Raw genomic sequence first — 13,477 nt, 5'->3', positions numbered from 1 at the left:
GTTTCTGTAAATGATTCTAAAGCTGCTTAGTTTATCAGAATATTAGCGACAAAAATAATAATCTATATCCGCTGACTTATGATAAAAGTATAAAATTACATTCAAAATTTAACGCTATGTTTATATTGTTGATAAAAATTTAAACAAAAAACAAAAGTCAGTTATAAAAGGTATGATCAACCATGAATTACATGTGTATAGTTTTTTTCGAAGTATATACATTTTTAGTTGATATAATTGGGTTTCATTTTAAAAATAGTTTGTTTTGTAAGTTTTGAACCATTCAATTTTTAAAATAAATCTTTATTTTTTTTCGATTAAATAAATTATATTTAAATTCAAATTTATTATTCATTCTATACTAGCATGTTTCTCAATCATTTATAAATTTAATTTATTATTTGTTTAATTTTTATATCATCAAATGTATCACATAATAATTAAAAATTTTCTAGATATTAGAATATTTTTATCCCGTTAAGAATATTTAAAATCATTTGTTTTATTTAAAAGTATTAAAGTGAAAATTTTATATTCGCTCTATTTATTATGCTTTGTAATTTTTCTCTTTATATTCACGATGATTATGAATATAAAAACTATATTTAATCAACACAATATAAATATATTCCTGATATTTTTGTGTGGTTTTTACTTGGATTTGTTAAACATATATTAGGAAATTTCAATCTATGGTTTTTAACGCTAAAAATGTATTTTGTATACTTTCTTACTAGTTCAATCTACCGATAATCTAATAATATCATCTAAAAATTCAAAAAAGCATTTATAATGTATTTTTAGAGAAGGCACTTTCAATTATAAAATAAAATATTTTATCTTGTATGAAAACATATAAGATTCCTTAAAACATTCATTCACAAAATTTTAACATATTTTTTTCAAGAAATAAAAAATTTTAATTGTTTAATAATATTTACAAGATTTCATAAATAAATTATAGAATGTTATTTGAAAGGATCTAGAAAAAAGAAAAGTTAAGATTTACTAATTTCATCAATAAATACTGCTATGCGTCAAAATTATATATTTGATAATAAACACTTGCAGTTACTTTTAATGCTAATTCAGCATAAATTTTGCTAGTTTTGCATTTTCCCTTTTTTTTTCACAAAAATACAAATATGGATTGGATTATATAAAATATTTTTATTGACTTTCGTGGATAGATAAATTGGCCAAAATATTTTATCATAATCCAATTAGGGCTAGCTAGAATTATTACAAATTCAATAAATGACCAACTAAATATAAATTTTGTGCAAAATTTATGTTGTTTATGAAAATTTAAACATCTAAAAATATATATTATTATTCATATAAACTTACTATTCACAATTTTCGTAAATCAGATGAAAAGAAAATGAATATTTCAAAACTATTTTGCTTTAAAATTTTAGGACATCGAAACTTTAATATTTGTTTTTTAGATGCAAATAAATTTGAGCAAAAAGATTACTATCCATCTTTTTGATGTTAATATATAAAGGGGAAATTAGGTATTTATAATAAGCTTATTTAGATAAAAGGTCAATTAAATAAAAATAGATAACTGGTAATATTCGTGCTAAATATTTGAGAATAATTATAAATACATCAAAAAAAGAAATGTAGAACAAAAAAGATATAAATAGTCTCTTTATTAAAATATATATTTCAATAAAATCACAGAAAGAAGAAGATGATTCACTGATTTTTTTCGATTTTCAATTTCAAGAATTCTGAAAAATAATTTTTATGTGGTAATTCATAAGAAACATATCTACTTATTGAAAAATTTCAGAAAAATTATATTGATGATTGAGAATGAAACTGTAGTATTCACGATGTTGAAAATCTTTTTCGAACGATTTAAAGTCAAGAAATATAAAAAAAATAGATAAAGAAGAACCTCAATAAATTTAATCAACACCTTTGACAAAGATAAATTAATTTGTAAATATTATTGTTGTTTAAAGTCACTGAATCATATTTAAACTCAAAACCATGAAAAATAATTTATGAATGATAAAAAATTCTTGTTTAAAAAAATAAATATGAAAAAATTTGGTAAAATGTATATTATTGAAAAAAATTTATATTAATGGATTATCAAAATCTAGAACCGCCTGTAGAATTTTACTCTGGAATTTAAAAATGACTGTTTTAATCCTCAATCAAGTATATAAATGTATTATACGATTCATATGAATTTTCGCCACAAAGAAAATAGCTATCCTAAATTTACATTCTTTTAAATATATTATGTTGTTTCTTAAATCAAAAAAATGCGGGACGGAACCATAATTCAACCTAGAGCCTACTGATATACTTATTATTTATTACGTAAGAAAATTTAAATACACTCTTATTATTTTAGTATGATTTTTAAACCCAATAAAACTGGTTTCAAAATAGGATACTTATATAAAACGGATGAAGAATGAAAATGTAGTTTAAGTGTAAATATTGCTTGTAATACGCTTACACTAAATCATTTTATAAAAATTACGTCGATTTAAATTTATTTTACGAACCTTATAAAATGCTTTCTTTCAAAACAAAATAGAATGTGATATTGTGCTACTTTAGTTTTTTAAAGCTTAAAATTTCTCGAGCAAAGTTTTTCTTTTTTTGTGCATATTTTGCATTAATTATAAAAATTTAATATCCTTACCTTCTTCCGTGTATCTTATATTTTTTTAAGACCTAAAATTCAAGTTTTTATACAGAACCTATTTTTTTGAAAATAATATTGCTGAAGTAAGCATCTTGACTCTTTATATACGACTTGTGTTATTTCGTTATTAGATAAACCCATGTTATGACGTGTGGCACTATTTATAAAGTTTATTTACCAATTAAAAGGATTCATTGCTGATATATTATACTAACTCAGCTGACTTAATTTTAACCATAGCTAATTTTCTAATCTTATTATTCATATTTCTATTAATGTGATCAGCTTTTAGAAAAAAATTTAAACAAAATTATCGGTCGTTCATACGATAATTTATTGTCACTTTTTTCTAATGTCTATTTTTATCTCTGCTTATTCGTTTTTTAATGATTCCTTAATCGAGTGTCTTCTGATTAACTTAGATCTTTTAAAAAAAAAGATTTTAGAAACTAACAAAAATGTAAATACTTCACAAATCGATAGTATCAAGCTCTTTTCTGCATCAACTTGCTAGGTGATGTGCTTTAGATTCGCATAACGAAGTTTTTTTACATTGAATTTATTCTAAAAAACGTATTTTTATCTTGCATAAAACAGTATACAGATTCTTCTTTTCACTTTAATTTCTTTAATATCAAGAATGTAAAAAACCTTTTCTGACAATCTTTGAGCTGCTGTAAAAAAATAAATGTTCTATATTGTTATTTTGTCTTTTTTTTAGATACTGTTTATGTCTTTTTTCCAGCTCAATAGATTACCTACACATCCTTTCAGTGTTATTCTTAGTTATATATAATTAGTTAATATGTCAAAAAATGTGTTTGTTGGCCTGCTCTATTTACAAATAACTTATCATATTTACGCACACCTTTACCAGATGCCCGTATTTTATTTTATTTTTTAAACATTATCTCCGATGTTTGTTCATTTTGGTTTATTAATGATTCTGTTTATGAGATAGTTATGCATATAGATTCTTATGTATCTTTTCTTTTACGTCATTCTATTTAAAAAAACACATATTTTCTTCTTTAAATCAACTATAAAGATGTTTATTTAATTTGATTACATATTCGTTTTACTATATGAATGGTTTTATTCTTTTGATTTGATAGATTTAAAATTATTGAAAAAATTCAAACAAGATTAATGATGGTCGGATTCTGTTCAACATGTGTTATTCTTTACAATTTATAGGTATTTATATGCATCTTTTACCATTTTAACAGTTGCATATACTCACCCTTTCATCATTTGCATATATTTTTATATTTTAATTGAGACTCTATTCAAAGAAATTAAATTGTTTCTTCTGTCATTATTTTTAGTTTTTTTATTGTTTCGAGTACGCTCTTTAGATTATCAACAAATATTAAGTCGTTCGTTCCACAATAGGATTTCCCAGCGTTATATTCTTTTATTAAATTTGTTCTTGTGTTTTCTCTTTAATAGTTCCAACTCGAAATGAAATTTGAAAGACAATTTTGTTATATAGTCTAACCTTTTTAATATGTTTAGTTAAAATTATTTATTGTTAGTTATACCAAAATGTTTGATTTACTTAACTTTAACTTAATTTAAATTATATGTTCTTAATGAAAGATAAAACTTTCCTAGCGTTCCATTATATATTAGGATCCCTTAAACAGTCGCTTAAAAACCCCTTTCATATTGCACTTTTTTTATTGATGCTTTTTTTAATTGCACCATTTAGTAGCGCTTGTATTTTGGCTTTATAATCGATGTGTAATAGTTAAAATTACTTGTTTATTTAATTCTTTTTATTGACTCTTTTATTCAAGGCTTAAAACATCAAAACATTATTTTTCAAAATTTAAGCATCTTTCGATAAAGTTCGAAACACTTAGTCATTGTTTTTTTAAAGAGAATAAATTTTTATTTATTTTATTCTTTAGCTGTTCGTTTATAACATTCATGTTTTTGAATTTTTTTTTATATCTAATATAAGTTCATACAGAATCTGACTTTCATCCCTTTTGTAATTTAATTTCATATTTTTTTATTTTTTTCTTGATAAATAATTATATGACCTTACGAAATGAATATGTATCAAGAAAAAACTAAAATATACCTATTTGAATGAGCGACTGTTTTTAACTCAGGTTTAAACCCTTTTTATCATGCAATATACTCATTAAATTCTCAGTATTTTTCAAGATTAAAAACTGTGAAATGCGCAGTACACATTTATTTGTATTTTATCAGAATCCAGCCCACACCTCGATAGTATTAGTTGATGTATTGATAATACCCTTATAATAATATTTCTAGATAATAACACGTATAATAAATAATTCTGGTTTCAATCTAATATTATTCTTTTCTCCTAAACAGGCGAAGTTTGACGTTACTTTTGATAGATAATTTCTAATAAAAATATAACCATTAAATCGTTTAACACACATTTATTTTCTAATATTTGCATCATTACATCGTAAAAAAAATCTTGAAATAATTAAAAGTGATTTTGTAAAGAAAAATTTAGTTATGATTCTATCTCAGGTAAAAATTTCATTTTATTAAAGTAAACTATATTTTTATGAAACATGAATTCCTATATATTCTTTTAGTTAGGAATAATAGAAATATATCAAATAAAAAACCTCTACCCTTTAAAATATATTTTATGCATTCTTTTTATACTATTAAAACATGATTTTACGCTAATACAATAATATGAATCGTGCTATTATTATATGCTAGCCAAATTATATTTTTTTGTTTGATTTTGAATTAAAAATGTTGGTCTGGATAATAAATACACTTAGCTTGTAAATCTCATAAAGTATTTATATTTTATAAAAATCTATAATTTTTTCAATAAAAATATTGTTTATTTGATGATAATTGGCATGTCATAAGTATCTAACTTTTTTAATTCGAATATTAAGTTCTAAAGTGCGAGTTTTTTTTCCAGAAGAAATAATTATACAAAAAATTGGTTCCATTTAAATAGCCAAAAATATAATTCAGTGCATATATTTTGCAGTTTAGAATCCCCATATATAAATACAACATAGATAGAAAACTTGTTTATCAATTTAAATTTGTTTTCAATACATTTTTTTAAATCTAATTTAGGCTTAGTTATAAATAGCACTAAAAAAATCGATGAAATGTAAATAATAGTTTTTGATTATTAGAAGTTACTGTTTCAAGAAATATGCTTGAAAACTGGTATAATAATATGAAAAACGACCTTATATGTGGTTAGTAGACGTCTTTGGTAAACAATATAATTAAATTAAATTTATACAAATAATGGGTATAAAATTGGTATAAACATAATGCATCGAACCCACCTGCTGAGATAGATAATTATAAATAAACTGGTTAATCATATAAAGTATAAAAAAAGTAAAAATTTTAATTTAAAAAAAGCATTATATTCTCTGTGAAACTTTCGAAAGTTCTTAATATTAATACGTTTTTTTTTATAAAACAGCTTGTCTTTAAATTTTTAGATAAACTTTAGCAAGATGAAAAGATGATTTTGTATAATACATTCATTCTTCAATATATTCATCTATGATACATTTTTTTCTTTAAAAAAAATGAGTTTTTTAAGCTGAAGATACATTTTTTGTAAATTTTTATGTACTAGTCGTTTTTATAATATTTTGAAACAATATAATGTATATATAGAAAATTTTGTTTAGTATATATGAATAATCTATATATTTCAATCAGGAGATAAACTTCTGATGGCACGTTTTACACATAATAACAATACCTTTTCATAGGCTTTAAATTTTTCTATTTCACTCGATAAACATATGATTCAACCTCTTATTTTAGAAGTAAATATGTCTTCGTGCTGAAACTACTTAATTATAAAGATGTTATATATCTCCAGAAAAACACGTATTTAAGAAAAATAATATATTATTAAATACGAAATAGTCCATATGGTACAAAGATATATTTTTTTCGAATTTACAAAAATACATATTCATAATTTATTTTAAAATTAAAAACCTTAAAATATTAAACAAAATCGAGGCATATATTCAAACTCCTGGATTGAAAAAGACACCTTAACTGATAATTCTTGATATAAGATTTAGCAGAGAAAAGGATTATTAAAAGTATTTATTAATTTTGCTTCAAGGACCGCATCATTAAACTGTTCAAAAAATATAAAAGTCTAATAAAAATCAGCCAATAAATAAAATACCCATTTAAATGTTATAATATTTAAAAAAAACATTTTTTATTTCTCAATTTTACGTAAAAAATTGTACATGTAAAGTATAATCAATCATTAATGTCCTACATATATTTTCATTTTAAATTAAATCTAGTTGATATCCCCTGTAAATAAAATCACCGATATAATTAGAAAAGAAATATCATAATCCACTTTATTCGATGTTAATGTGTTTCTTTCCTTTTATAAATATATTATCGTATGTAAATATTGAATTTTTTAATCGAAGTAAACAAAGAAGTCTATTCTAAATTTATTTTTAGGTAGGATTTAAACCTGTTACCCACATTCATGAAAGCATTTTTTATATTTCAAATACATTATTTGCTAACAGCTGCAATACTATATATTTTATGAATAAAATGATTCAACTATGGATTCAGTTCATTTTTAATTCTGTAAATCTAAACATGTATGTTTTTATTGGTTAAATTGTGATTCTACACTTACTTCGAATTACTAAATAACTTTAAAATATCACTGCTTAGAAAATTTTCTAAAATTTTGTCGGTGTCAATTATATCGTGTCGGTTCTAATTAAAATAATTTAAGCCCTAGCATGATTATATACTTCTACATTATTTTTTTACCTGTATAGAAAAGCAAATCATACAGCGTATAAAATACACAATAAGGAAAAACTAAACGGTTAATTGATTCTTTATTTTATATTTCACTATTACTTTAAAAGAAATAATTCATTTAATTCAATTTAGGTGCTATTTACAGTCTCAATATTTTAGAAGTCAATTAAGTTATATTATTTAATGAAACTACATTGTATATGTGAGATAGTGGATGTTTTTGAAATAATTATAACAATGTTTTAATCACCTAGCACCAAAATTAATGCAATATGCTAAAAAAAAATCTATTATATACAGATGCCCTTTGGTTGAATTAAATATAATATTTTTTATTTGTAAAATACAAATTAAAACCATTTTATTTTGATTTACTAATTATTTTTAATCATACATTACCAAGTTTTTTTAAAAAATATTTATTAATTAAAATTTTCTTTCAATTACTGGTAAACTATTATTATTATACGATAGAGAATACTAAATAAAATATTTGTGTTGATATATTTTTATTCTATTATTTGAACCACAATATTTTCTACTGGGGCATTTGGCTTATTGTCGATATCTTTCTCGAGAGTCAGAAAATCTACAATACACCAAAATAAAATATTAAGGCACATACAAACCCTTCTTGGCCCTACTAACAGTATTCCAAATGCTATAGCTATAGAATAGCTTGTTAGTAGATACCGGATTAATTTTTTTGCTTGTCTTTTTTTGTTTCTGCTTCAACAGATTGTTTATTTGTGCTATTTTTATTATCATTTTTACAATATTCATCCTCTTCCTCTTGCCTCTCTTCTTTTCGTGTTTTCCTTTTACTTGTCTCTTCATTTTCACCATCTCTTTTAATGTCATCTATTTTATTTTCTTCCAAATACTCGTGTCTTCAAAAGAATTACTTTTTTTTTAAAACAATTTCTTTCTTTTATATATTGAAATCCCTTGCTGTCTTCCTTAATTGACATGCTATTATCTTTTTGTTCCATAATAATTATTCTTAATGGGATTGTTTCATTCACTACATCACCGCTCATAAGTCTGGTTAAAAAAACCAAGACAATATCAACAATGTAATAAATCATTTTAAAGGACTAAAACATGTTTCTTATATAGATTCTTCTGGTTCTAGAATATCGCTTTGCGAATATAATCCGCATTTTTACACTATGCATTCCTGCAAAAGATTGATATAATAGAAATCTGATCTAAATATAGAATAAAATATTTCTTTTAATCTAAAGACGCAATTTACCCAAATAAATAAATAAAAACGGATTTTGTAAAAAAAACATCTTTTGCTTTGACCTTCTGAATCCGAAATAATTTTATTTTTATTTCATATATTTATCTTTTGAAGAATTATCTATTTTAGGGAAAAACATAAATTTAGAAACATAATATATAATTTCTACAAATGATTGCTTGAAGGCCATATTATGGCTTTTTGAATGTAAATAAAAAAAACTAGAGCACGTAAATATATAATTTAATTAAATAATTACTTTAAGTGTAGGCTTTGTTGGTCCCCTAATACATACAAAAAGAAAAATTAAATCGTAAAATTATATAATACATTGGTTATAGGTATATAATGGCTTTTTATTGCGTAAACAAAAAAAATATGGACCAAACACGTAATAGAATAAAGATTTACCATAAGTCTAGGTTTTTTTTGGCTTCCTATACATATGAAAACAAATTCTAATCAATTATTTATATATATTATATAAAGTATTGTTTAAAGATACCATAATGGCTTCGTGATACTGTGATCAAAAAAATAAAAGTACATATAAAATATTATATGGATAAAATTAATGTAAAGCTATCCCACGGCTTTTAGTTTAAAAAAATTTAAGGCAAATAAAGGAACTAAAATGAAAATTTTATGCATAATTACTTGGATGTTGCTCTGATCAAGCACAAAATATTTAAATTAAAATGAATAAGAGCATAAGAAAATTTTATTTAATCAATTTTTTTATGTGAGCATCCCAGTGCCAGTTAATAAGCATATACATAATTTGTAGTTTTATTTAAATGTAATTTAATATTATTTTTGTTCGATGGTTATCTTATTCCCCTTTACCTTTTACCTTTTAGATGGAAATAAAAAATATATTTATATCGAATGATTACTATCTCGTTGAGGCTAGAGATAATAAAATACATCTGTGTTTACTAAATTGCTGTTTTAAGGTGACAGGCAACAAAATTATACAAGATACTGAGTAGATCGTTTTATTATTTTCATGTCATTAAATTGTTATTAAAGCATGACAAGATAAATTATACTATTAAATTTGATATTTATACATTCACGGCAAGAAAATCTTAAAACATTATTAATTTAGTAGAAAATAGTTAGCAAGTAAATATATATATAATGATAAAGGATAATGATTTATATTTACATTTGTCTGTATTATTATTATGTTATAGGTATTAAAGACAGAAACTTAAGCAGTAAATTTAAAAAATACTACAACCTAAAAAACTGCGCGCAAATATTTTATTTTTTGAAAATAAAGTTCGTTTCTTGTATCTATAATTAATTTTATCTGTTATATAAATACTATATATTATCTTGCATTGGGTATTGAAATCAGAATCAGAAGAATGAAATAAACTCGCTGATAGTATAAGGGATGTTTTAAACAGATTTTCTATTCACTTCCGGCCTAGTAGTAAACAAAGATAGATTATAAAGAGAAATGAATTAATTCATGGTTTACCAAATATTGAATTTAAAGGGTTAAGATGATTTATTCTAAAAATGCTTGAAAAGAAATTACAGTTAGCCGAGAAGTGCCGCAAAATTAAAAGTAGAAAAAGATAAAAATACATCGCACCAAAATTATACACTATGTCAAAAAATAAATATTACATCGATATCACAAATTGAAAAACTCTGGTGAAAAGGCAGCAAGAAAGATTATTGTATAAAATAAAAGAAAAACAATTGCACTAAAAACCTTTTCGAGCCAAGAATCATGATATGATTGATATTGTTGGATCATCAAGATGGATAAAAAAACGGTAACATTAAACCAAGTTAAGAAGGTAAATTCTGTTTTATTCAAGATAGGAATGTGTTTAACGCGTAGATAATAGAATGCCAAGATTGTAACGAAGTCATATAAACAATCGACTACATTGGAACGAGATGCAAGAAAATTTTAGCGTAATTTAAGACGTGAAGGCACAATGATATCAGAAGATGTCTCCATTTCTTTCCATCAAGACGATACAACTTTAAAAAACCCCAAAATATCAGAACTCACTCTGTATATTAGATCTCTGAAAACAACAATATAGAAAAACAGTTGATGCCCGAATAAAAAAAGATACAACAATCAAACAAAATAGAACAGATATTTTCCCACAATATAAAAAAGAAAATATTATTACGTTAATTAAAATAGTTATAACTAGCCTTGACAACTTAACTGAAGTTGAGAATGAAAAACATAGGAAGTAGGACATCTTGGCGAATGAACTTGGTTTAATTTAAAAATGTAAAACAAGAATAATACTATATGTGATGACTTGGGATGGGGTGGTCACAAAATATCATAAAAAATATGTTAAGGAGTTAAAAATACCGGACGAAGTATAAGAATACATGCAAGCTCTCACACTTCACAAGACACTTGAACTTATCACATTTAAGAGAATAAGAGCATTGATGAAAGTATATCATGGCAAGGTGTCAAAGGATGTATCAAGATGTTGTGCAATGTTCCCAATGGGCTGACTATGTCTCTATAGATGATTGAAAAAAGAAACTCTATAAATAAACTAAAAATTAAAATTAACTTATACATGATGAAGGATATATAGCTTCAGTTTAAAAATCTTAAACTAAAGCACACAAATAAATGAATTTTATTTTTGGTAAAAGTCATAGTTTTAAAATACATTTCTGGAAGAACTTCATACAATACACATCGGATGAAGAAAAAAAATTACACTATAATTTCGATTCATTTTAAATAAAATATTTATAATTAAATTTTATACGAAACACAAAACCTTATTTCAAAAATATTTGTATTCTAAAAAATAATAATATGTTTATAAATACTTTTGCATAATTCTAGTCTCGTGAATAGAGGTTTTTCTTTAACAGCAAAAAAATACGTATAATATTTCAGTATGTCAATATAAAAAAAATGTTTTAGCATTCAAATTATTACTCTTCGCAGCATCTTACCTTAATTTTTCAAAATTGAATATTATTATATAAAAAATAACACTGTTGCAAGATCTATAATAAATATAATTCAGGGCAATAAAGAAAATGTTATATTTTTTTATTAAAAAAATTTTACGAATAGCTAATATTTAAATGTTATTTATAGCAAAGGCATGAAAAATCTATATTACTTTAACATTTTTTTAAAATTACAAACACAAAGAAAAATTCAATTTAATATTTCAAAAGGTTTTTAAATTAATGCTTATAGACAGCATCATCAAATTAGGCGAAAAAAATTTTCATATAGTGAAGTAAAAAGTAAAGTTTTAAAAAAATAGGATTATATATATGAATAAGCACATCACTTATTTTTTAAGCTACATTTGCTTTATTTTTTATTATAATTCTCATGCTTGGTACTAAAAAAATAGCGAAGGAAAATATAATAGATTACAAGAAACTGAAAAAATTGGCTGAATATTTTTATTCCTATATTTTAGCCTTAAATTTTATAAAAATATAAAGCGTCAAGTTAATATAATGCCCATTACTTTTATTATAGATGTTTAATCATTTACCGATCTAAATATTAAAATAATATTTGGACAAAAATATTGAGGGATCTGTCACATGGATGTCCTTATAATACCAGAAATAAATGGAAATTTTTGATAGAATATAAACGAAACATAAAAATATTACTGTTTTATAAGATAATGTAATATATATGATATTTGACCAGAATCATGGAATATTAAAATTTGTATTGGATTTTTCTTGTTAATATACGCCTAAAATATGCATAATGGTCGCCTTAATACCACAGGTTTATACATTATATAGAATAAAGATAATAATATTTAAATCCATCAGAATTCGGCTCAGAAAATATACATTTAGAGCTTATATAACTAAATTTTAGAGAAAAAAATTAAAAAAGGTTTGCTTAATATTTATTGCTGCTAAAATATTTATTCATGCTTCATTTATTATCGGTTATTAATTTATCTCTTGAGGGCATACATCCATCAATTTTTCGATTGAGAAATGTGTTTTTTATTAGAAAAGCCTGCAAATAATTAATTCTTTATTCTTTTTTGAATAAAATTTTGTAAGTTCGTAACGTAGTTTTTTTGGTCAACGCAGCTACACTTTACTATTTAAAATTCATATACAATTTATCTATATATATAAAATATTTACTTAAGAGAACCATAAAATAGTTCATAAAATGTAAGTATCAAATATATAAGGAATTTTATGAAATCTTATGGTTGCTTTAAAATTAGAAAAAAATTGTTCTGAATATTTTTTTGAACAGTTTCTTGAGAAAATATGACAAATAAAAATTCTAATATATTTCAGAAAAATGAATAAAAATGTAATAATATACTAAACCAGTTATAATTAAATAAATAAATAATTCATTAAGAATAAAGAACCAACTACATTGAAAATGGAAGTTAATTCGATGATAGATTACAGTATCTTCATAAATTAGATTCTTAACTTGATATAATTTACGTATCATGTTATAAAGTGTAAAATATACCCCAACCTAAAACATTAGATATAAATAATATATATTTAACCAAAAAGTTAGAAAAAAATAAATAATTTAAGGCTAATTATAATTTATTTTCTTTTTATACACAGTTCTGTAACTTTTTTAATGCAAAAAAATAGACCATATTTAATCTTTGCGAATTAATTTTAGCAAAATAAACACTGAAACCTTATATGGGTAATAATGAATACAGAAATAAAGCATAAGA

This window comes from Rhyacophila brunnea, unplaced genomic scaffold (genome assembly GCF_057557595.1).
Source record: "Rhyacophila brunnea isolate RB1 unplaced genomic scaffold, BYU_Rbru_1.0 scaffold_32, whole genome shotgun sequence".
NCBI classification, from domain to species: Eukaryota; Metazoa; Arthropoda; class Insecta; order Trichoptera; family Rhyacophilidae; genus Rhyacophila; species Rhyacophila brunnea.
The sequence above is the reverse complement of the archived record's forward strand: the minus strand, read 5'-3'. Positions refer to the sequence as shown.